Source organism: Coenobita brevimanus, chromosome 61, assembly GCF_032717465.1.
Source record: "Coenobita brevimanus isolate Jiangsu-jjx chromosome 61, ASM3271746v2, whole genome shotgun sequence".
Lineage (NCBI taxonomy): Eukaryota > Metazoa > Arthropoda > Malacostraca > Decapoda > Coenobitidae > Coenobita > Coenobita brevimanus.
Window position 1 is genome coordinate 12,697,031 of NC_137014.1, and position 26,937 is coordinate 12,723,967.

Consider the following 26,937-nt stretch of genomic DNA (forward strand, 5'->3'; position numbering starts at 1 on the left):
GGTCAGCAAAGGGATTTACCAGGATGTTGAATGTGGGAGGTGCAGTTAGGTCGTGGAGTGGCAATGGCGAACCAGCCAAACTGATATCAGAATCAGTATCACTTTCCTCACTATTATTGCTCACCTCACTGTCATTCTCGGGCATGTACTCCTTATCAGAGTCACTCACAGTTATGTCAGATTGTGTTTCGTCGTCAGACACTTCTAAGTCACTATCGAAGTCGGATTCACTGTCGTAGAAAGCCATAGCACTGAAGTAAATCCAAAGGCACTGACACGAGTGGCTGCTTGAAAACCACTACGGCGTGCTCCAACACACTTTCCCACGGAACCACAACTCTTGCTAAGCTACTGAGAGTCCCCTTACCAAGAAGTATTATCTGGCTATATTTTATCATGTGTTATAGGGCATTATATGTACCAAATTCAAAATATATAGGCTACAATGACCTATACAACATATTTCAATCATTTTCATAAAACAATGCCCCATGGCATGGGAGTGCGGCATCAATGGCAGAGTTGCCATATGTTATCACAAACGTGATCACAATGCACAAAAACCGAGGAAGAGGAAGCCCAATAGGCCCCTATAATGATCGTGAGTACCCTAGTACTCACGATCATGTTTGGTTCCGCTGCCGAAATTTCATTTTGAGTACAGGGTTACACATTTTGGAAATTCGGTAAAGAAGGGGTTAAACTGTTAGCCAACATAGCATGAAAATATTCAACATGCTGTTAATTATAAGGAGTAATTACATTTATTTACACATGTATATATAATTAGTGAAGAGTAAATGCTAGCTTTACGAAATGGGTAGTGAATAGTTAAATTTGGCAATGGAAATTGAGGAGTTTGGTAATGTGGCCGTTGCGATCTGACAACTCTGTTTCCCCCTTCACCACCAAGGCACAAACAGTTACTGGCTAACTTCAATCGTGAGCAGATGCTTATCGTAGTGGAAACTGCATGTGCTCGTTTTTTTTTTTAATAAACAGTGAATAAACTGCAATATCTCGCTACTAGACCACACGGGAATTTGCAGTATTGTGCAGTGTTAAGAAATTAGAATTTAGAATGCAAAGGATTAACTGTGGAGTGCAAACTGGCAGTTGAAACTGGCCTGGTGCAGTTAACAATGTGCAGTGTTAAACAATTATAACTCACAGTGCAAAGAATTACTGTAAGTGCAGCACAACACTAGATTACTGTACATGCTTCAAGAGCATTTTCACCACTGCCAAAGCCTTTAGAGAAGGCGTGCTGGAAGTACCCTGGCTGCGGTACAGTCAGTTCTAATTTTTCTTTGGTTCCTTTTCATTTATTTCATGCTTTATGTCCATTATGGATGTGAATAGGGTCTTAACCCCTTAAACGCGGCCGTGAACAGTCCCCCCCCCCCCGAGTGGCGGGGTTGTATCGCGGTCTGAGTACCTGTAGGAAAATAGCCAAAAATCAGAGATTAACCCGAGAACATTATACTTGGTATGGCAGATAGTACTTACATTCAGCTTTCTCCAGAGACAGGTGTTGAGCCTTCATGGACTACCCAAGGACTTGTGGAGACTTGCAAAGTTAGGTAACCAAATCTTCACTTTCACACCTCCAGCAACCCAGTTTCCCCTTTGCCACAGCCTCATTCTGTCACAGTAAACTTTATACTACAACGTAAAGGTAGTTTGGAATCCGTATTTGTACAATAAGCACTGAAAATAAGGCTAAAATCAATGGAGCATACGGCCGACATGCAGTGCGGCGGCGGTCTTCCCGTCACTCAACAAACATTTCCATTTTCACAGCTAAAAACATGTATACTACATTATTTTCAATCATATTACTTCCCAAAAGATCACCGCGGCGCGCTTTTTATTCTGCCTTACGCCCGTCACTTTATTCTCGTTCCTGTCGGCCGCTTGCACTGACTCGGAAGAGCTAGAACTCGCCATAATGTCACTTTGAAAGCCTGCGGTAAACTGACACTAAACGAGCAAACCGTGCGAAAAAAAGCTAGTATTACAACTGGGGAAACAAGCGTTTCCTATTAGCATAAACTGCTTGTGAGAGGAGAGTGCAGATTTACAGTTCTGAGCACTCAGAGCGCTGCCACGTATCACAGCCAGGCTGGCCGGGCCGTGGTGGTGGGGGGGGGACGGGGGAAAAACGCGATACTTGGCAACAACAGAGGTCAGTAGTACAAAGGTAAAGTATGCTAATTGTAGCTAAAGGGTGGTGGTACTGATAGACAATACCAGCTGGAGCCTGCTTGCCTGCGGTTATTCAAAATTTACTAGAATCGCAAACGCGACGCTCCGCCGTTATGTCCTTTTTGCCGAGCGTCACAAACGCGACGATCCGCGTTTAAGGGGTTAAATAGGTTTAAATAGGTGCTGTGCGGGTCTGGTAGGGAGTTATTTAGGTGGCTTTCAAAGTTAGGCTGGGTTAGAGTTCTTATGCACCAGTCCAGGAGCCAGGGGCCCACTTTCCGGGCGGGACCACTTTCCAGACATGCCTTTGGCTCTACTACATCGGATAGTGGAGGGATTACTGTAAATCAAAGGCTTAACATGAGACAGACACTTATTCATGCCAATCATTATTTTACGTCCTATTTCTCCCATCTTTCCTGTCACTACTTATTGCTCTTTTTTCCATTACTGGTGGCTTTACATTGAGTGACAACCCAAATGGTTTCGTGTAAGCCAAGAAACCATTTACAACACTGGGTGGTAACCATATTTCCAAACCATACGTGCTCCCTACTTGTCAAGTGGGTTGGTGGAGGGTTAGTGCCCCTCCCTGTAAAACAAATAACTCAGAGTCAAATGGCCACCCCGTATGGGATTATGGCGTCTGGCAATAGATAGATAGCTTTCACACCGTCCCTGGAAATTGCCCGGACCCAACTGAGGGGATGACCCCCAGGTTGGGAACCATTGGTGTAGTGACATATTTTTTGGCATATAAGATGCCTTTTTTCCTACAAAATATACAATTAAAAGTCCCCATGCATCTTCAGAGATGAATGTTGTGAGCTTAGACTGGAGTTATCTCTGGCTCTGTTTAAAACAGCCACATAGAGGTACTTATCCAGTCATTGGTATATGCAATGAAAAGCATTTCTATCTATCTATCTATTGCCAGACGCCTCAATCCCATTCAGGGTGGCTACAAACAAATCGCCTCCAAGTCACCCTGTCCCCCACCATTTCACTGCCCTTCTCTCAACTCACACCCCCCTCTCTCATATACCTCTCCACCCCATCCCTCCATCTCATCCTCGGCCTCCCCCTCTCTCTTCCCCCCTCCACCTCACTCACATACACTCGTCAGTCTTTCACCCTCCATCCTCTCCGCTTGGCCAAACCACCTCAGTGTATTCCTCCTAACGCTTCCTATCACATCCACATCCACACCACAACGCTCCTTTATATCCTCATTCGTCAGCCTGTCTCTCCATGTGACTACACAGGCTCCTCTTAAATAACTCATTTCCACTGCTTTCACTCTTGACTTTTGTCCTTCCAACAACGTCCAAGCTTCACTTCTATACGTTAGAGGTGGTATCACAATGCTGTCATGTAGTAACTTTTAACATTTAATTTAGCTAAAACGGTTGAGAAATTGTGAAAAACATTGTAATTGTAGATTTATGAGACGGGGAAACCTCAAGGACAGCCACAACTCGTGTGTTTACGTGCCGGTACTGTTGGTATTGCCATCTGGTGTCTGCTGGTGAACATAACCAAAAAGTCCTTAACCCTTAAACCGCGGGCTTGTTTTGCTTTGACTTGCAGCTCCCGCGGGCATATTCGTGCTCCGACAGACTCTCTAAAAATATTTGCCAAAAATCAGTTATTACTCCTAGAATATTAAAATCACATATACTTATGGCACATACCTTCAGCTTTCTCCTTGGGTGTTTGTTGAGCCTTCGTTGAGTACCGTAGGACTTGTGGAGACCTCTGAAGTTGGATAACGAAGTCTCCACTTTACACTTCCCGACAACTCGTAATATGATTACCACAGCCTGATATTATCACTAGAAACACTATTCTATGATTCTCAAATAGTTTGGAATCCATACTCCAAAAAAAAAAAAAAGCAGTGAAAATTACCAGGGCTTATGACCATCCCACTTCCGATCGTTCGCCGCTAGTGTTGTCTGTTATTCATAAAAACACTCACAGTTTATATTTCTGTTCCTATATAACACATATATATCTACAGTCTTTATCCATAAGTTTCCTTCAGTAATAGTAGTTTATTGTCTCTGTAGGGATTCAATTTCTTTCAGTAAAATACGTAGCATTCACTTTCTTTCAGTAAAATACGTAGCATTCACTTTCTCGTCCTGTATACTAGCATTGAGAGTGAATGTCACTTTCACCAACTCTCTCATAACTCCTATTCATACATGCTAGAGTGAAACTTTCACTTTCATTACTCCTAGTATACAGTGCTCGTCAAAATTATCGAGCGCCTACCGCCAGGCGCGCAATACTTATGGCCAAAAAAGAATCACCCATTTTTGGGGGTAAAAATTGAGCCACAAGTTTGCGGCGCTGCGTGACATTACGGTAGCCTGAGGCCTTCCGACGCGCTGGTTGGTTCCCGCCTCAGTTGCCCACAGGCTGCCTGAGAGAGAGCAACTCCACCGCGTCTCCCACTCTTTTTACGCCATTTTTTACCGAGTGTCTCGCAGTGTTTTGGCTTTCGTCACCTTGTTATGGCACCTACCCATGAACTATCGAGTGAAATCATATCCCAGATCATTGCTCTAAAGGAGGCAGGCCACCAGACAAAGGAAATTAGTGAATTGGTTGGTGTGGCTCGATCGACAGTGCGTCGGTGGTGCGCACGGTTTTGGGTGGAAAACGGTGGTGAAGTTCCCCCCAAAAAAGGGCGGTTTGGTAGGCCTAGGAAAACTTCCTCAAGGTCTGTTAATGTTTTAAAACATGCTGTGGAGTTTAATCCTTGTGTGAGTGCAAGGAAAATAAAGGAGAGCAACCTGGAAGTGTTTGGTGAGGTGTCTGTGAGAACAGAGTCTTGTAGGGTCCATGAACTTGGTTACACAAGTCACAGGCCTGTGAGAAAGCCTCTTCTCACCAAGAGCCAGCGAATTCTTAGGCTTGCCTTTGCTAATAAATATCTAAACTGGGGTGAGGAGCAATGGTTGTCAGTGTTGTGGTCAGATGAGGCAACATTTAGTGCCACCTGTAACAGAGGAGCATGTGTTTACCGGCATAAAGGTAGTGACCCACTTGACCCATGGTATGTAGAAAGCACAGTTAAACATCCTGATTCACTAATGGTATGGGGTTGTTTCTCAGGGAAGGGTTTAGGGAAGCTTGTTGTACTTCCCAAAAACCTAAGAGTGAATCAGGATGTTTACCTGGAGCTTCTGTGTGATCATTTACCAGACTCCTTCAAGCTAACAGGTGCACGAGTGTTTCAGCAGGACGGTGCACCTGCTTACAAGGCCAAATCGGTCACCAATTGGCTTCATGACTGCGAGGTATCATTCATGAAAGACTGGCCAGGAAATAGCCCAGACCTCAACCCGATTGAAAACCTCTGGTACCTCGTAAAGAAAAGTCTCCAAGGGAAGGATGTGAGCTCTGTGCCTAAGCTGGAAGCCGCCATTCATGACTCCTGGGACAGAATACCCCTCCAGCACCTCAGGAGCCTCGCCCTTTCACTTCCAAGATGTCTCAGGTCCGTGAAGAAGCATAAAGGCTACCCTACGAAGCACTAAAGGTAAATAAAATTCATTATTTATATGTTTTTTCAATGTTGAAAGGTTTGTTTCTTAGGAGGGATGCAGGGCACTCCATACTTCTGACGAGCACTGTATATACTCTTATTCTTATAATACTACTCATTTACATTTCTATTTACGTTCTCTATTTTATTTACATTATTTACATTTCTATTTTATTTACACTGTGTTATGCACTGTCACTTGAAGTAACTTATAAAACTATTTTCCACTGCTCACTTATATTTACATTCATTGTTTTCAGTTGCTGTTTACACATTATTTACACATTATTTACAATTCCACTTGCACTGTTTTACTCAATAAAAAGATTGTAGTCACTCTCTATCAATTGTCAGCCCTTTACCTCTTTCCACACGAGGTTTAGTAGGGGGTAAAAGTCACTGGGCCCTTTGCATGGGGCTAGAAAGCGGCGGAAGTTAGCAGGAGCTAATCAGACATAATCCCACCTTCAAAGACGACAGTGAACTGATAGTAGTGGCCTCCTGTTGCCTGGCTAGGGTGAGTGCAATACTACCAACTTTAGCCCTGTGAGACCTGCTAATATATAGCAATGAAATGATTGGCGGAAACCAAGACAATACATAATAAATTAGGTAGTTCCAGGTGAATGTAAATATCACTTTGGCATCTCCCTTCCCTCCTTATATGTATATTTATTACGAAAATAGATTATACGGCATGGTATATTTCAAGGGGAAATAAATAGCGAAAATTAGCGAACGAGTGCACGTGAGGTGTTGTCAGGTGATAATTAGCCAATTCCAGGTGTATGGCACTATCAATCAATCATTTCCTGTGGCACCCTCGGGGATGCATAGGGCCTCGATGAACTCACACCACCACATCCTATCATGTGCTAACTCCTCAAGATCTCCCCAACACTCATCTCCAGCTTCCCGTCTCATTGTCCTCACCCACGTCTCTTTTGGCCTTCCTCTACCTCTCCTACCAAGTGCCACCCACCCTGGTGTACCTCGTACTATTCCCTGTCTCCTATACACATGTCCTAGCCACTTCCATCGTGAGAATCTAACATATTCATCGATCGGCTGCACTCCCGTTATTTCTCTAATTCTACTATTTGGTATCCTTTCCCACCACTTAACTCCTAATATTCTTCTAAGTGCTTTATTTTCAAACACCAAGAATTTATTTTCCATAGTCACTGTGCTGTACCAAGACTCGTGTCCATAAATTAAGATACTCCTAACCATTACCTTATAAATTTTGATTTTTGTATGCACAGAGAAATTGTTATTATTCCAAATATTTTTAAGTATTCCCATTGCCTGATTAGCCTTCTTTAACCTTTCCTGGAATTCAAAGTTCAAAGAACCATCCTTGGCTAAATAAGTACCTAAATATTTAAACCTATCAACTTGCTTTACAACCATACCTTCAATTACACATTCCTGCGCATTTTCCATATTCATATTGATTATTTCAGTTTTTCCACAATTAATAACCAAACCCACCTTGCGACCTTCACTCACCAAACAGTCCAACACTCTCTGCATCTCTTCTGGCCCATCACAAATCAAAACTATATCATCTGCATAATCTAAATCCAAAAGTTTCCTGTTCTCTCCCCAAAGTATACCTGCACCGGTTTCTGTTCCAACGCGTTTCATAATGTAATCAATGACCAATATAAATAGTAAAGGCGATAGAACACCACCTTGAATTACTCCGGACTTGACTTCAAACGAATCACTAAGACAACCATCAACCATCACTTTACAAAATGTGTCCTCATGCATGTTCATAATGACCCTCACAAACTCCTCTGGTATTCCATAATGTCTCATGATCTTCCCCATAGTCTCTCTCGAAACACTATCAAAAGCCTTTTCAAAATCAACAAAACAAAGACTTAACGGTACTCTCATTTCATTAACTTGCTGCATCAAATGCCTAACTATAAAGATCTGATCATTGCAACCACGTCCCTTTCTAAAACCAGCCTGTTCATCCCTCAGAATACCCTCAACCACCGGCTCCAACCTATTTAACAACACTCTACTGAAAACTTTCAAAGCTATCGGTGACAAAGAGATTCCCCTCCAATTACCACATTCACTCAGGTCTCCCTTCTTCGGAACTTTAACAATTACACCATTCTTCCAAACTGATGGTAGTAACCCCCGTCACCCATATCTTATTGAATAGCTTGGTCAAGATCATTATTAATCTATCCCCCTCCACTTTAAACATTTCCGGAAATAAACCATCCTCCCCTGGTGCCTTATTATTCTTTAACTGTTTTACTGCTTTCTCCACTTCTGCAAGCCTCAACTCTCCTGTTTCTATATTTAAATCTTCCTGAGCAGACGGTATATCCTCTTCTGGTGGTATTGGTCTATTAAGAACTGTCTCAAAATGCTCTTTCCATCTATTTTTAATATCTCCATCTTTGGTCAATAAATTTCCTTCCCTGTCTCTAACTGGTATTTCCTTGCGTTTACCTGCATTACCACTCAGTTCTCTAATCGATTCATATGCTATTCTTTGACTCTGTCCATCATTTTTGTTTATTAAGATTTCAGTCTCTGCAACCTTTTCATCCACACATCTTCTTTTATCTCTCCTAGCTAACCTTCTTACTTCTGAATTCAAACTCCAGTACGCAGCTCTTGCTAATTCAATCTCTCGTTCATCAACGCATTGCAACTCACTCCTCAATTTAGCCTCACCTCTCTTTTTTATCATATCCCACGTTTCCTCTGATATCCATTTCTTTCTCCTGAAGCTATGTCTCCTTCCAATCGTACATTCAGCAGTCTCATGCAAAACTTTGTTCACATCCTCCCACATCTCATCTACACTTCTCTCCCCCTCTTCCAACGTTTCCAACACCAAAAACCTATTTCTGCATTCTAATCTGAATTCCTCCTTTTCTTCTCCTTCCCTTCTAAGCTTAACAATATCGTATCTACCAACACCAGATTTTTCCTTCTTCTGATTTTTAAGTTTAAACCTTATTTTTGCAATGCTGAGTTGATGGTCACTACCAATATCCGCTCCCCGTTTAACATGAACATCTAGCAGAGAACTTCTATGCCTACTACTGATAGCGATGTGATCAATCTGATTTTTATATTTTCCACACGGCGACACCCATGTTGTCTTGTGTATATTGCAATGCTGAAAGAGTGTGCCCCCGATGACTAAGTCATTTGCTAGACAGAAGCTTCCAAACCTCACTCCGTTTTCACTCATCCTACTACCAACTCCCATCTTACGGCACTATCACTTACCTTATTTCTTTTTTGTATAAATTATTTGGTATAAGAATAGGGCATAGGGCGTATTTCAACGGATGAAATCAGTGGAAAATTCCAGGGAAGATTTACTTAGCGTAGAATACAGTGTGGTGGCCTGCAATAATTAGGTAGTTCCAGGTGAATGTAATTATCACTTAGGCTTCTCCCTTCCTTTCTTATATATATTTTTATTACGAAAATAGATTATACGGCATATTTCAAGGGGGAAATAAACAGCGAAAATTAACTAACGAGTGCATGTGAGATGTTGTCAGGTGATAATTAGCCAATTCTAGGTGTATGGCACTCTCACTTACCTTATTTCTTTCTTGTATATATTATTTGGTATAAGAATATGGCATAGGGCTTATTTCAATGGATGAAATCAGTGAAAAATTCCAGGGAAGATTTACTTAGCATAGCACGGCCGGGCAGGCGAGAGGATAGGGTAATGGAGGGGAGGTAGGGGGGGGAGTCAAGAACGGGGAGAAATGGCTAAATTATCAACAATGGATGGGAGTACAGATGAGATTAGGAGTGCTGACTAGTGTTGGACATTAGTAGTACTGATAGATGATAACAAGCCACCACTTGAAAGCCCGGGCGAATTCAAAATAACACAGAATCACAAAAGTGTCGCCCTGCGGTATGATCCCTTGCTCCCAAGTGTCACAGAAGTGACGCCCCGCAGTTAAGGGGTTAATGCAGGAATGTACTTTTAGGATGAACAGGTGCTTGCAACTTTTTTTTTTTTTTTTCATGTTGATAATTTACATGCAGTCATGTGAATTTAGGACAAACTCATTTGGGTCAAACTCAACAAAGAAGAAAATTGACCAGAAGAGTAGACTCATGAATAGTATTGAATAGAGATACTGAGAGGTGAATATATAAGTACAGACCTACCTGGTTCAAACTCAGTAAAGAAGAAGAGTGGATAGAAGTAATTTGTAGTGATTATATTTATGACTTGTACAGATTTTCACATATTTAATTTGTTTGGTAAGATTGAAACTATTGACAGATGAATATTATTGAATGGACATACTAAGGGGAGAGGTATATGAGAGAGGGGGGTGTGAGTTGGGAGCAGGGCAGTGATATGGCGGGGGACAGGGCGACGTGGAGGCGATTTGTTTGTGGCCACCCCGAACGGGATTGAGGCGTCTGGCAATAGATTGATAGATAGACATACTAAATGATGATTGAGCTGCATTTGTGTGAAAATGACTATATCAAGCTATTTATATATATATATATATATATATATATATATATATATCTATACAAGTATATATATATATATATATATATATATATATATATATATATCCTAGACTTCCTTTTCCAAAATAGGGTGCATCTTACACATTGCAGTGTCTTATATGCTGAAAAACGTGGTACCGTAATACTCTGTTTGTGTGTGTGTGTGTGTGTGTGTGTGTATTTACCCAGTTGTGATCTACAGGGAATGAGCTCTATATATATATATATATATATATATATATATATATATCTATCTATCTATCTATCTACCTATCTATCTATTGCCAGATGCCTCAATCCTGTTTGGGGTGGCCACAAACAAATCGCCTCCAAGTCGCCCTGTCCCCCGCCATTTCACTGCCCTACTCCCAACTCACACCCCCCTCTCTCATATACCTCTCCACCCCGTCCCTCCATCTCATCCTCGGCCTCCACCTCACTCACATACACTCTTTTCGTCAGTCTTTCACCCTCCATCCTCTCCACATGGCCAAACCACCTCAGTGTGTTCCTCTTAACACTTCCTATCACATCCACACCACAACGCTCCTTTTTATCCTCATTCATCAGCCTGTCTCTCCATGTGACTCCACAGGCTCCTCTTAAATAACTCATTTCCACTGCTCTAACTCTTGACTTGTGTCCTTCCAACAACGTCCAAGCTTCACTTCTGTACGTTAGAGTTGGTATCACAATACTGTCATGTAGTAACTTTTTCACCTCCATGCTCACTTCCCTGTTTCTTATCACTGCTTTCAAAGAACCAGCAACCTTTCTTCCCTGCTGTACCCTTTCAAGCACTTCACCCTCCAAACCTCCATCCTTACTCATCACACTACCCAAGTACTTAAACGTACTCACATTTTCCAATTCCTCACCATCCAACCTCGCTGTACATTCACTGACTTCACCTCTCTCAAAGACCATCACTTTACTCTTCCCTACATTCACCTTTAGTTTCCGTTTCTTACACACTCTCCCAAACTCATCCACCAAGCCTTGCAGCTCCCCTTCGTCTTCACTCAACAACACAGTATCATCTGCAAACAACAGTACAGGGAGTTTCCAAACACTATCCTCTCTCACCAGGGCCACTCCAACATCCACTACCCTACCTTGTACCTCTTCTATTACCCCATCCATGTTCAGATTGAACAACCATGGAGACATGACACATCCCTGTTTCAACCCAACTTTCATAGAGAAAAATTCACTTAGTTCACCATCCACACGCACTGCAGCCTTCGCACCATCGTACATACTCTTCACAGCATTCAACAACTTCCCATCTACTCCATATATTCTTAACTCTTTCCACAATCCTTGTCTATCCACCCTGTCATATGCTTTCTCCAAATCCATGAAGGGCACATACAACTTCTCTCCTTTCTCTAGAAACTTTTCCACTAAAGATCTAAGACTGAATATCTGGTCTACACAACCTCTTCCCTTCCTAAAGCCTCCCTGTTCTTCTCCAACTAATTCCTATGTTCTTTCTCTAACTCTGTCATTAAGTATCCTACCATACACCTTTCCTATTATACTAAGAAGACAAATGCCCTTATGATTACCACACACTTCTTTTTCCCCTATTTCTTTGTACAAAGGAATAATTATACCTGACTTCCAATCCTCCAGGACTCTACCTTCCTCCGAAGCCAATCTGCACATCTTCCACATCCATTCTACTGCTATCTCTCCCCCATGCTTCAGCATTTCACCACACACTCCGTCAATTCCTGGGGCTTTCCCCGATGTAACTTTCTTCATTGCTTCCACAACCTCTATCCTACTGATTTCTTCCTGTCTTCTCACCTCCCTCCTTCTCCCAGCCATTCCCCAGCCACTTATACTCGCATTACTTCCATCCTCTATGTTCAACAATTCCTTAAAGTGTTCTCTCCATCTGCTCACTTTTTCTGCAATATATATATATATATATATATATATATATTCTAGACTTCCTTTTCCAAAATAGGGTGCATCTTACACATTGCAGTGTCTTGTATGCTGAAAAACGTGATGCCGTAATACTGTGTGTGTGTGTGTGTGTGTGTGTGTGTGTGTATTTACCCAGTTGTGATCTACAGGGAATGAGCTATATATATATATATATATATATATATATATATATATATATATATATATATATATATATATATATATATATATATATACATACATGTATATATATATATATATATATATATATATATATATATATATATATATATATCCTAGACTTCCTTTTCCAAAATAGGGTGCATCTTACACATTGCAGTGTCTTATATGCTGAAAAACATGGTACCATAATATTCTGTGTGTGTGTGTGTGTGTGTGTGTGTGTGTGTGTGTGGTGTTTACCTATTTGTAGTATACAGGAGTTGAGCAATGCTCGTGTTGTCCTGTCTCTATATCCACATTTATCTAGTTTACTTTTACACACATGAATGTTTTTCTCCTGCACCACCTTTTTGTCTAAGTCGTTCCAAATACTTATGTATTTACCCTATATACCTAATTGAGATACACATGAAATGTGCTATGGTCGTGGGTTCCCTTCGCTGTTTCTCAGTAAGTTAAATTTAGCTTTAAACTCGTTTAAGTTTTTAGACTGGATGATCTCATTGTCCAGGCTATTCCATAAATCTATACTTCTGTAAGGAAAGCTATATTTCTTGATATCCTTCAAGCAGCTTGACTTTTTCAATTTCATTCCGTGTCCTCTTGTTGCTCTCTTATCCCATAAAAACAGATCATCTCGGTCAATTTTATCTACTCCCACCATGGTCCTGAACACTGCAATCATGTCTCCCCTCTTTCTCCTTTCCTCTAAGGAAGGCAAATCCAGCTTTTCCAGCCTCTCTCTGTATGACAGATCTGCCAGACTGGGGACCATTTTGGTTGCTGTTCTTTGTATTCTCTCAATCTTGTTTACATCTTTCTTTTTGTGTGGGGACCACACTATTCCATAAATCTATACTTCTGTAAGGAAAGCTATATTTCTTGATATCCTTCAAGCAGCTTGACTTTTTCAATTTCATTCCGTGTCCTCTTGTTGCTCTCTTATCCCATAAAAACAGATCATCTCGGTCAATTTTATCTACTCCCACCATGGTCCTGAACACTGCAATCATGTCTCCCCTCTTTCTCCTTTCCTCTAAGGAAGGCAAATCCAGCTTTTCCAGCCTCTCTCTGTATGACAGATCTGCCAGACTGGGGACCATTTTGGTTGCTGTTCTTTGTATTCTCTCAATCTTGTTTATATCTTTCTTTTTGTGTGGGGACCACACTACCGCTGTATATTCTAACCTGGGGTGGATCATGGCCACTATCAATTTTTTCATCATCTCCTCATCCATATAATGAAATGCTACTCTAATGTTAGTCAGGAGTTTATAAGTCTCCCTAACTATCTTATTAATGTGCTTTTCAGGTGACAGACTATCTTGGACCAGCACTCCTAAGTCTTTCTCTTCTCTCATTTTAGTGATTAATTCATTACCCAACAAATATTTCATTGATGGCCTCCTGGTACTTTTACCCATTTCCAATAGTTTACATTTCTTTACATTAAATTTCATTTCCCACTTCCGGCTCCAATCATGTATCCTGTCCAGATCCTCCTGCAGCATTTTACAATCCTCCTCAACCTCTATCTTCCTCAAGATCTTTTCATCATCAGCAGACAGACTTGCATAACTGTTCACTCTATCTACCATATCATTTACGTAAATCAGGAACATTACTGGTGCCAACACCGAGCCTTGGGGGACTCCACTTGTTACATCCCTCCATCCAGATTTCCTATCCTTTATTACTGTCCTCATTTGTCTGTCTCTCAAAAAGTCTCTCATCCATTCCAGGAGTGTCCCCTTCAGTCCTCCTATATATTCTAGTTTCCACATTAGTCTGTTATGAGGTATCTTGTCAAAGTCCTTCTCTAAGTACACACAATCCACCCAACCATCTCTCTCCTGTACCACTTCAATTGCTCTTGAGTAAAATCTCAACAAGTTAGAAACACATGACCTTCCACTTCTGAATCCAAACTGACATTCAGCCAAAATATTCATCTCTTCTAGATATTTTATCCATCTGTCTTTCAGGATTCTCTCACACAATTTTAAGACCATGCTGGTTAGAGACACTGGTCTATAATTCAGGGGTTCTTCCCTGTTTCCTCCCTTATAAATTGGTACCTCATTTGCCCTCTTCCATTCTTGTGGCACTTTCCCCTCTTCCAGAGAACACATGATTAAACTGTGAATGTTATCTGCCAGTTGTTCTCTGCATTCCTTCAGTACCCAATTAGAGATTCCATCAGGTCCTGGGGCTTTCCATACATCTTGAGTTTCCAATAATTTGTACACTTCCTGTACCTCCACTTTTATATCATTTATCACCGGTACATTTCTAATCACTCCCTCCCCTTCCACAAACTCTTTTTCATTAGTGAAAACTGATTGGAAACATTTGTTCATTATTTCAGCTTGCATTGGTGCATCTTTATAGACCTCTCCTTCTACTTTCAGTTTAGTGATTCCTTCCCTTTGTTTCAATTTGCCATTAACAAATCTATAGAACAGTTTGGGTTCATCCTTGCATTTGTCTATTATACCTTTTTCAAAATTCCTTTCTTCTTCTCTACGTATCCTTGTGTAATCATTTCTAGTTCTTTTATATTCTTCCTTTGTTCTGGTGTTGCCCCATTTCTCCAGTTGTTGCATGCCTTATCTCTTTCTTTTTTTGCTATCATACACCTTCTATTAAACCACTCCTTTTTCCTGTTTTCTTTTCCTCTTACTCCTGGTACAAATTTTTCCACTCCCAAATTGTAGCGGTCTAGAAAGATATCCCACTCCCTTTGTATCTCTCTTGTTTTTCTGAATTTTCTCCAATCCGCATTTTCAAAAAAGTTTCTCAGTCCTGTGAAATTAGCTTTCCCAAAGTTGTATCTTCCCTGTCTATGAAGCTCGTCTCTTGGCTCGACGTTCCCTATTATCATCTGGAACTCAATGACCAAATGATCACTTTTTCCAATAGGACAGAAATATTTCAATGATTCTATTACATTGGGTTCTTTGGTAAACAGTAAATCTAACCTTGCTGGTGTCTCTTCCCTGACCCATTGCGTCATCACATTATTCATTATTATATTTAATAATATAGTGCCCCACGAGTCCTCCCTGCCCCCTGAGTCCCATTCCTCCCAGTTCACCTCTTTACAGTTAAAGTCACCCACCAAAATTATATTATTGCTTTTCTCAATTATTTTTTGTAAATAGCTAGCCATATCTAACAACATCTCATGGTATTCGTCATCATTCCATGCTCTCGTCTTAGGGGCAACATACACTACTGCCATATCTCTCTTCACTTTCTCTCCAGTTTCTAATTTCATATACAGTAATCACTCCAATATCCGACGTAATAGAGCCATAGGTAGGTCCGGATATTGGTTCTGTCCGGATATTGGGCCCCAGCTTATGGACTTGTACTTATGGACCCTAACTCAGAGAAACACCTATACATGCATAGCACCTATTTAAGACCCAAATCACACCAATAAGGCACATAAATGACTGAAATAAATGCAAAAGAAACATAAGATGAGGGTTTAGAAGTAGGCTCATACAATAATAAACATTCTGGTGACTGGCTCCTGGACTGGTACTTATGGACTCTGACCTAGCCTAACTCAGAAAAACACCTTCCTACTGCACATGCATAGCTCCTAACACCCTATTCACACAAATAAAGGACATTAAAGAGTGAAATGAGGTAAGTATAGTATGGAAAAAAGTACAGTATGAAACATTCTTATGTCCGGATAGTGGGGATGTTCGGATATTGGGCGTCCGGATATTAGAGTGATTACTGTATATCACTTCAGCCCTGCCTTCTCCCATTTCCACGGTATCTACATTTATGTTGTTCTTCACTGCTATCATCACTCCTCCTCCCGTTTTTTCTTTTCGGTCTCTTCTGCACAGATTGTATTTACCGTCTCCCAAATGAACATCAATAACCTCTCTTAATTTGGTCTCTACAAAGCACATGACATCAGGTTCATATTCTCTCAAGAAATCATTAATTTCAAGCCTGGCTGATATTAAACCATCAATATTATTGTATATCACCTTTAAATTTTTTTCATGTTTTTTATACCCTCTTCTCTCCTTCTCTCCGTCAGTATCACTCCCTCAATTTCTAATCTTTCACAGCTATCCCCCTTAGTTTCCTTCGCTTGTATTTCCTTATATACCACTTCCTTACTTACATATCCACAACTCTCCAAAAAAAAAGTATTACATTCTTCCTCTGTCCTCTTATCATTTTTTTCCTTTGCTTGATCCTTCAATGATTTTAAAACTTCTCTTTCTTCTTCATTTAAATTTTTTCTTATTATAATATTTTCCATTCCAGCCTCTTTGCTTAATTTCCAGGTCAACTTGACTCTCATTGGTCTTGTTTCCCCTTTCCTATAAGGCTCTATCCTCCTTACTTCTTCAATTTCTTTTACCCACTTGTCTCCTTCGGGGTCAATTATGCCTAATATACCTCTCACCAGGTTCGTGTCTCTCTCGAGTCTCACGAATCTAACCTTTTCTTCCTCCTCCCTGTTTCCAAATATTACCACGCATCTGTTCCTTTCTACAGTTTCTCTCACTGTTTTCTCTTTTTTCTTCAATATTTTCACTACATTTTCTTCCATCTTTTTCTTGTTCATTTCCCTTTCTTCCTGGATGATTTCTCTTAAAGCTGACCACTTCTTTCTGTGTGTGTGTGTGTGTGTGTGTGTGTGTGTGTGTGTGTGTGTGTGTATTTACCCAGTTGTGATATACAGGGAATGAGCTATGCTCATGGGGTCCTGTCTCTGTTTTTCAGTAAGTCAAGAGTTTATAGAGGTTAGGGGAGTGAACTTTCTGACCGCGAATTGGTGGTGGCCAGAATTAGAATTCAAGTAAGATGGAGGAATAGAAGAAGGGAAAGATGAGAGGAAGGAGTAGTTGCAAGGAGAGTGGAAAGGTTACAAGAGGATGAGAAAAAGGCAGAGTATGAGAGAGAAGTGGAGGAACGATTGGGCAAATATGAATTGGAGCAGATGGGAGACGTGGAAGGTGTGTGTAGGATATTTACAGAAGAAATATGTGCAGCATGTGATGTGGTGTGTGGAAGGAAGAGAAGACGGAGGGGGGTGCAAGGAACAGAGTGGTGAACTGAAGAGGTGAAACAGGCTGTGGCATAAAAGAAGAAAACATACAATGAATGGATGAGAAATAGGGGCGTGGAAGAAGTTGAGAGGTGGAAGAGAGAGTTATATGTAGAAAGAAAGAGAGAGGTGAAAAGATTAGTAAGAGAGAGTAAGAAGAGAGTGGATGAGCAATTTGGAAGGAATTTGAGTGTAAAGTGGAGGGACTGTAAGAAAATGTTCTGGAAAGAGGTGAAAAGAGTAAGACAGGGTGGAAGTGAAGTTAGCAGGGGAGTGAAAGATAAAAATGGTAGATTACTAGTGGAGAAGGGAGGAAAAGTGAGCAGATGGAGAGAACACTTTAAGGAATTGTTGAACGTAGAGGATGGTAGTAATGCGAGTATAAGTGGCTGGGGAATGGCTGGGAGAAGGAGGGAGGTGAGAAGACAGGAAGAAATCAGTAGGATAGAAGTTGTGGAAGCAATGAAGAAAGTTAAATCGGGGAAAGCCCCAGGAATTGATGGAGTGTGTGGTGAAATGCTGAAGCATGGGGGAGAGATAGTAGTAGAATAGATGTGGAAGATGTGCAGATTGGCCTGGGAGGAAGGTAGAGTCCCGGAGGATTGGAAGTCAGGTATAATTATTCCCTTGTACAAAGGAAAAAGGGGAAAAAGAAGTGTGTGGTGATCATAAGGGCATTTGTCTTCTTAGTATAATAGGAAAAGTGTATGGTAGGATACTTACTGACAGAGTTAGAGAAAGAACAGAGAAGTTAGTTGGAGAAGAACAGGGAGGCTTTAGGAAGGGAAGAGGTTGTGTAGATCAGATATTCATTCTTAGATCTTTAGTGGAAAAGTTTCTAGAGAAGGGAAAGAAGTTGTATGCGGCTTTCATGGATTTGGAGAAAGCATATGACAGGGTGGATAGACAAGGATTGTGGAAAGTGTTAAGAATATATGGAGTAGATGGGAAGTTGTTGAATGCTGTGAAGAGTATGTACGATGGTGCGAAGGCTGCAGTGCGTGTGGATGGTGAACTAAGTGAATTTTTCTCTTTGAAAGTTGGGTTGAAACAGGGATGTGTCATGTCTCCATGGTTGTTCAGTGTGTTCATGGATGGGGTAATAAAAGAGGTACAAGGTAGGGTAGTGGATGTTGGAGTGGCCCTGGTGAGAGAGGATAGTGTTTGGAAAGTCCCTGTACTGTTGTTTGCAGATGATACTGTGTTGTTGAGTGAAGACAAAGGGGAGCTGCAAGGCTTGGTGGATGAGTTTGGGAGAGTGTGTAAGAAATGGAATCTAAAGGTGAATGTAGGGAAGAGTAAAGTGATGGTCTTTGAGAGAGGTGAAGCCAGTGAATGTACAGCGAGGTTGGATGGTGAGGAATTGGAAAATGTGAGTACGTTTAAGTACTTGGGTAGTGTGATGAGTAAGGATGGAGGTTTGGAGGGTGCAGTGCTTGAAAGGGTACAGCAGGGAAGAAAGGTTGCTGGTTCTTTGAAAGCAGTGATAAGAAACAGGGAAGTGAGCATGGAAGTGAAAAAGTTACTACATGACAGTATTGTGATACCAACTCTAACGTACGGAAGTGAAGCTTGGTTGTTGGAAGGACACAAGTCAAGAGTGAGAGCAGTGGAAATGAGTTATTTAAGAGGAGCCTGTGGAGTCACATGGAGAGACAGGCTGACGAATGAGGATATAAAGGAGCGTTGTGGTGTTGATGTGGATGTGATAGGAAGCGTTATGAGGAACACACTGAGGTGATTTGGCCATGTGGAGAGGATGGAGGGTGAAAGACTGACGAAGAGAGTGTATGTGAGTGAGGTGGAGGGGGGAAGAGGGAGGGGGAGGCCGAGGATGAGATGGAGGGATGGGGTGGAGAGGTATATGAGAGAGGGGGGTGTGAGTTGGGAGCAGGGCAATGAAATGGCGAGGGACAGGGCGACTTGGAGGCGATTTGTTTGTGGCCACCCCAAACGGGATTGAGGCATCTGGCAATAGATAAATAGATTATTTCAGTTTTTAGACTGGATGATCTCTTTGTCCAGGCTGTTCCACAGGTCTATGCATCTACTATATATGGAAAACTATATTTCTTGATATCCTTCAGGCAACTTGGCTTTTTCAATTTCATTCCATGTTCTCATGTTTTCTCTACCATCCCATGCAAACAGATCTTCTCTGTCAATTTTTTCTACTCCCATCCTAGCCCTGAACACTGTGGTCATGTCACCTCTTTCTCTCCTTTCTTCTAAGGAAGGCAAGTCTGTACAACAGATCTATCAGGCCTGTGACCATATGTGTTGCTCTTCTTTATATTCTCTGAATCTTGTTTATAACTTTCTTTTTATGGGAGGACAAATGCTACTCTTATGTTAGTCAAGAGATTGTACATCTCTCTAACCATCTTGTTAATGTGTTTTTCAGGTGACAAATTATCCTGGAGCAGCACTCCCAGGTCCTTCTCTTCTCTTACTTTTGTGATTAGTTCTTTACCCATCAAATAGTTCAGTGATGGTCTCTTGGTACTTTTACCCATTTCCAATATTTTACATTTTTTTTGCGTTGAATTTCATTTCCCACATCCAGCTCCAATCATGAGTCCTGTCCAGGTCCTCCTGCAGTATTTTAGTCGTCTTCAACTTCTACTTTCCTCATGATCTTTGCATCATCAGCAAACAAACTTGCTTAACTGTTCATTCCATATCATTTACACAAATCAGGAACTTTACTGAGGCTTCTTGTTCATATTTTTAGTTAGTTGTTTTCCGGTTAGGGGCACTAACCCTCCATCAGCCTACTTGTTGTCACATAGGGAGCACGTGTTGGTTAGTTATAAAGTTACCACCCAGTGTTGTGAATGATTTCCATGTTTACAGGAAATCATTTGACCAGCCACTCATTGTAGAGCTACCTAAAAACAGAGTAGTGCTACACTAAGTTGGTGGATGATGGGTGCACCCACCTACCACAGATGCAACAGCATATACTGTAGAGGGTTGGAGGTGGTGGACTTCCTGACCACCACTTGGTGGTGAAAGTCAAGGTTGGAATGAAGTGGAGGAATAGAAGAAGGGAAGGACAGGAGGAAGTGGTTCTTACAAGGAGGGTGGAATGGTTAGAAGACAATGTTGAGTGAAGACGAAGGGGAGCTGCAGGGCTCGGTGGATGAGTTTGGGAGAGTGTGTAAGAAACGGAATCTAATGGTGAATGTAGGGAAGAGTAAGGTGATGGTCTTTGAGAGAGGTGAAGTCAGTGAATGTACAGCAAGGTTGGATGGTGAGGAATTGGAAAATGTGAGTACGTTTAAGTATTTGGGTAGTGTGATGTGTGAGGATGGAGGTTTGGAGGGTGAAGTGCTTGAAAGGGTACAGCAGGGAAGAAAGGTTGCTGGTTCTTTGAAAGCAGTGATAAGAAACAGGGAAGTGAGCATGGAAGTGAAAAAGTTACTACATGACAGTATTGTGATACCAACTCTAACGTACGGAAGTGAAGCTTGGACGTTGTTGGAAAGACACAAGTCAAGAGTGAAAGCAGTGGAAATGAATTATTTAAGAGGAGCCTGTGGAGTCACATGGAGAGACAGGCTGACGAATGAGGATATAAAGGAGCATTGTGGTGTGGATGTGGATGTGATAGGAAGCGTTATGAGGAACACACTGAGGTGGTTTGGCCATGTGGAGAGGATGGAGGGTGAAAGACTGACAAAGAGAGTGTATGTGAGTGATGTGGAGGGGGGAAGAGGGAGGGGGAGGCCGAGGATGAGATGGAGGGATGGGGTGGAGAGGTATATGAGAGAGGGGGGTGTGAGTTGGGAGCAGGGCAGTGAAATGGCGGGGGACAGGGCGACGTGGAGGTGATTTGTTTGTGGCCACCCCAAACGGGATTCAGGCGTCTGGCAATAGATAGATAGATAGACAAGAGAGAAGTGGAGGAGCGTTTGGGTAAATATGATTTGGAGCAGATGGGGACATGGAAGGTGCGTGCAAGCTATTCACAGACGAAATCTGTGGAGCATGTGGTGTGGTGTGTGGGGTGAAGAGAAGACAGAAGGAGGTGCAAGGAACAGCATGGTGGAATGAAGAGGTGAGACTGGCTGTGGCACAAAAGAAGAAAGCCTGTAGTGGGTGGATGAGAAACAGGGGTGCGGAGGAAGTTGAGAGACAGAAGGGAGAGTTATATGTAGAGAGGAAGAGAGAGGTGAAAAGATTAGTAAGAGAGAGTAACAAGAGAGTGGATGAGGAATTTGGAAGGAATTTGGGTGTAAAGTGGAGGGATTGTAAGAAAATGCTCTGGAAAGAGGTAAAGAGAGTTAGACAGGGTGTTAAAGAAGTTAGTCAGGGCCTGAAAGATAAAAATGGTGGATTACTAGTGGAGGAGGGAGTAAAAGTGAGCAGATGGAGAGAACACTATGAGGAATTGTTGAACATAGAGAATGAAAGTATTGCGAGTATAAGTGGCTGGAGAATGGCTGGGAAAAGGAGGGAGGTGAGAAGACAGGAAGAAATCAGTGGGATTGAAGTTGTGGAAACAATGAAGAAAGTCAAAATGGGGAAAGCCCCAGGAATTGATGGAGTGGTTGGTGAAATGCTGAAGTATGGGGGAGAGACAGTAGTGGAATGGATGTGGAAGATGTGCGGATTGGCCTGGGAGGAAGGTAAAGTCCCAGAGGATTTTAAGTCAGGTGTAATTATTGCCCTGCACAAAGAAAAAGGAGAAAAAGAAGTGTGTAGTAATCATAGGGGCATTTGTCTTCTTAGTGTAATAGGAAAAGTTTATGGTAGGATGCTTACTGACAGAGTTAGGGAAATAACAGAGGAATTAGTTAGAGAAGAAAGAGGTTTTAGGAAGGGAGGAGGTTATGTAGATCAGATACTCATTCTTAGGTCTTTAGTGGAAAAGTTTATAAAGAACGAAGTTGTATGCAGCTTTCATGGATTTGGAGAAAGCATATGATAGGGTGGATAGACAAGGATTGTGGACAGTATTAAGAATATATGAAGTAAATGGGAAATTGTTGATTGCTGTGAAGAGTATGGATGAGGATGTTAAGGCTACAGTTTATGTGGATAGTGAACTGAGTGAATTTTTCTGTTTGAAGGTTGGATTGAAACAGGGATGTGTCATGTCTTCATAGTTGTTCAATCTGTGTATGGTTGGGGTTATAAAAGAGATACATTGTAGGGTAGTGGATGTTGGAGTGGCCCTAATAAGAGAGGGCAGTGTTTGGAAACTCCCTGTTCTGTTGTTTGCAGATGATACTGTGTTGTTGAGTGAAGACGAAGGGGAGCTGCAAGGCTTGGTGAATGAGTTTGGGAGAGTGTGTAAGAAGCTGAATCTGAAGATGAATGTAGGGGAGAGTAAAGATATGGTCTTTGAGAGAAATTAAGTCACTGAATGTACAGTGAAGTTGGATGAGCAGGTAATGGAAAATGCAGGTGCATTTAATTACTTGGGTAGTGTGATGAGTAGGGATGAAAGTTTAGAAGGTGAAGTGCTTGAAAGGGTACAACAAGGAGGAAAGTTTCCTGGTTCTTTGAAAGCAGTGGTTAGAAACAGGGAAGTGAGCATGAAAGTGAAAAAGTTACTGCATGACTGTATTGTGAAACGAACTCTAACATATGGAAGTGATGCTTGGACCTTGTTGGAAGGACAAGTCAAGAATGAGAGCAGTGGAAATGAGTTATTTGAGAGGAGTATGTGGAGTCATATAGAGAGAAAGACTGAGAAATGAAAATGTGAAGGAGCTTTGTTGTGAGGATGTGGATGTGATAGGAAGCGTTAGGAGAAACACACTGAGGTGGTTTGGCCTTGTGGAGAGGATGGCAAACGAGAGACTGACAAGGAGAGTGTATGTGAGTGAGGTGGAAGGGGGAAGAGGGAGGGGGAGGCCAAGGATGAGGTGGAGGGATGAGGTAGAGAAGTATATAAGAGAGGAAGGTGTAAGCTGGGAGAAGGTAGTGAAATGGCGGGGGACAGGGCGACATGGAGGCGATTTGTTTGTGGCCACCCCTTATGGGATTAAGACATCTGGCAGTATATAGATAGATAGATAGGAACATTACGGGCACTAACACCGAGCTCTGTGGGACTCCACTTGTTACTTCCCAGCATCCAGACATCCTGTCTTATATTACGTACTGTCTTCATTTGTCTGTCTCCGAAGAAGTCTCTCATCCATTCCAAGAGGTTCCCCTTCAGTCCTCCTGTGTGTTCCAATTTCCACATTAGGCACTTATGGGGCACCTTGTCAAAGGCTTTCTCCAAATCTAAATACACACAGTCCACCCAACCACATCTCTCCTGTAGTGCATCTATCGCCCGTGAGTAGAAGCTTAACAAGTTGGAGACACACGACCTTCCATTTCTGAATCCAAACTGGCTTTCTACCAGAATGTCCATCTCCTCTAGATACCGTATCCATCTGTCTTTCAGGATTCTCTCACACAAATTTGTGACCATGCCGGTCAGGGACACTGGTCTATAATTCTGTGTTCCTGCCCTTAGAAATTGGTATCACATTGGCCCTCATCCATTCCCAAGGCACTTTCCCTTGTTGCAGAGAACACACAATTAAACCGTGAATCTTAAATGCTGGTGGTTCTCTGCATTCCTTTAGTATCCAGTTAGAGATTCTGTCTGATCCTAGGGCCTTCTTCACATCTTGAGTTTCCAGTAAGTTGTTTACTTCTTGCACTTCAATCTTAACATCTTTTAACACTACATTTCAAGTCACCCCCTCCACCTCCAAAAAATCTTTTTCTCCAGTGAAGACTGATTGGAAGCATTTGTTCATGATTTCAGATTGCATAACTGCATTTAATAGACATTCCTTCTACTTTCAGCTTACTGATTTCTTCCATTTGTTTCAATTTGCCATTAGGAAACCTGTAAAACAATTTAGGTTCTTCTTACTTATGTCAACTATACCTTTTTTGAAGTTTCTTTCTTCCTGTCTACGTATTGTATATTCATTTCTAGTTCTTTTATATTCTTCCTTTGTTCTGTCATTACGTCACTTTTCCCATTTGTTCCATGCTTTATCCCTTTCTTTTTTTGCCATCATACACCATTTGTTGTTGAACCAATAATTTCTCCAGTACTTTTTCCCACTAGCTTTTGGCACATACTTTTCCACACCTGTATTATAGAAGTCTAGAAAGTTATCTTGTTTCCCAGAATTCTTGCCAATCTACTTCTTTGAAAAATTTTCTCAGCCCTGTAAAGTTTGTTTTCTCAAAGTTGTATCTTCTGTACCTGTATAGTTCATTTTGTCTCTCCATTTCATTCTGTCATTTGGAACTTTATCAGTACATGGTCACTTTTTCCTTCATGATCACCTTTTCCCATAGGACACAGATATTTCAGAGATTGAGTTGCATCAGGTTCTTTGGTTAGAATTAAATCTAGTCATGCTGGTGTGTCATCACCTCAAAATCTTGTCTCTTCTTTGACCCACTGGGTCATTACACTACATTATCCATTGCTGTATTTAACAGTGTACTGCCCCACGAATCTTCACTACTTCCTGTGTCCCACTCCTCCCAGTTTACCTCTTTACAATTAAAGTCCTGATCAGGATTATGTTGTTACTTTTCTCAATCACTTTCTGTTGGTATCTAACCATGTCTGACAACATCTAATATTTCTCCACATTTCATGCCCTTGTCTGGGGGGGGGGGGAGTTGACATATGCTACTGTGATGTCTTTCTTGCCTTTCCCTCTGGTTTCCGTTATCATGATTATCCTTTCAGCTATACCTTCTCCCAGTTCCGCACTATCCACATTCAGGCTGTTTTTCATTGCTGTCATCACTCCTCCCATTTTTCTTTTCTGTCTCTTCTCCATAGTTTGTATTTCCCATCTCATATTTGGATTTCAATATTCTTTCTTCGCTTGGTCTCTACGAAACATAATATCTGGCTCATTTAGCCTCAGGATGTCATCTGTTTCTAGCCTTGCTGAGATTAGACCATCTACATTAGCATATGCCACTTTCAGTCTTTTTGCATTGTTTTTTTATTCTCTCCTCTCTTTCAGTGCCACTTCCTCAGTTTCTGGTCCATAACTCTCCAATTGAACTCTGTCTTTTCTTCCTCCATTCTTTTTTTTTTTCCCTTCGCTTCCTTAACAAGTTCCTTTATTTTAGCTCTCTCTTCTTCATTTGCATCTTCCCTTATCCAGATATTTTTGAATCCTTCTCTGTCTGCTAATTTCCAGGTCTTGTTGATTATTTCATTTACGATGACCTGAGATTGAAATTTTACATTTAGTGGCCTTGCCCCTCCCTCCACATATATGCCCAGCCTAAACACTTCTTCAATCTCCTCTTGGGCTTCGTCATTTTCTTCCATAACTATTGACACTATATCTTTCGTCCTTCTCAGTTCTTCCCTTTCACTTTCTGACCTCACTGACATCGTTTTTTCTTTCAAACCTGAGATAATCACACATTTTTTTTTTTTTTTTTTTTTTTTTTTTTTTTTTGTCTGCTGTGTCTCTGACAGTAATTCTCTACTTTTTAATACCTTTACCACTTCCTTTTCCATGTTTTCCTGGTTTTCCTTTCTCTGTTGTTCTAATATCTCCTTAAGGCTTATTTTATCTTCCTGTTGAGTTTTCTTCCACCCCTCATGGTGTTCTTGGATCTCCTTGATATGTTTCTCGTACATCTTAGTTTTAAATTTATGCTCGTCAAGTGTACATCTCAGCTTGTCCTTTTCCCCCTCCAACTTCTTATTTTCTCATTTAAGCTGTTTTATTTCACTTGCAGCTGATTCATTATCTGCTTTTACGTCAGTCACATTTCTCTCCTGGTCAACACTACGTGAGCAGACGCTCTCTAACTAACTTCCCAACTCCTTTATCTCCCTCTCCTGTTCCCAGGTTCGTTCTTGCAATTCACTAATTATTGCCCGTACCTGTTTTAATTCCTGGGCATTCTTCTCAGTCATTTTCTCCATGCTTGTTACTCTGGTTCAATTTCATACTTCCATCGTTTTATTTCTCGTTGCAGAACCCCGCAAATTCATTATCACTGGCTGTAAGCAGTTCACTGCTTCTCTCTGCCATGACGAAATCATACAAGATTTAAAACCATGACTGAGTTTTGCTCTTGTTTGACCAACACCACTGGCTTATTTTCACTCAAACTGAGATGGGACCACCACACACACATTCAGTTCACATATTCTCAATAGGTATTCTTCCTTTTCACTGCAGATTTTGCATTATCTTCCCATGATCTGCACGGAGCTCTCCAGCTGATGGCGTCCTGTGTGTGTGTGTGTGTGTGTGTGTGTGTGTGTGTGTGTGTGTGTGTGTGTGTGTGTGTGTGTGTGTGTTTAATACATTTTTTCTGTAGATAAAGCATGAGTAGTTAGATACCATAGTACCCGTTGTATGTCTTAATCACATTTCATATTTCA

At 41.4% G+C, this 26,937-nt stretch overlaps 1 protein-coding gene across 1 annotated transcript in view; it reads left to right on the forward strand.

The window, feature by feature from the left end:
* Nucleotides 1-26,937, forward strand: part of Polr3K (RNA polymerase III subunit K) — a 75,129-nt gene that overhangs the window by 47,559 nt on the left and 633 nt on the right. The window lies entirely within an intron of this gene.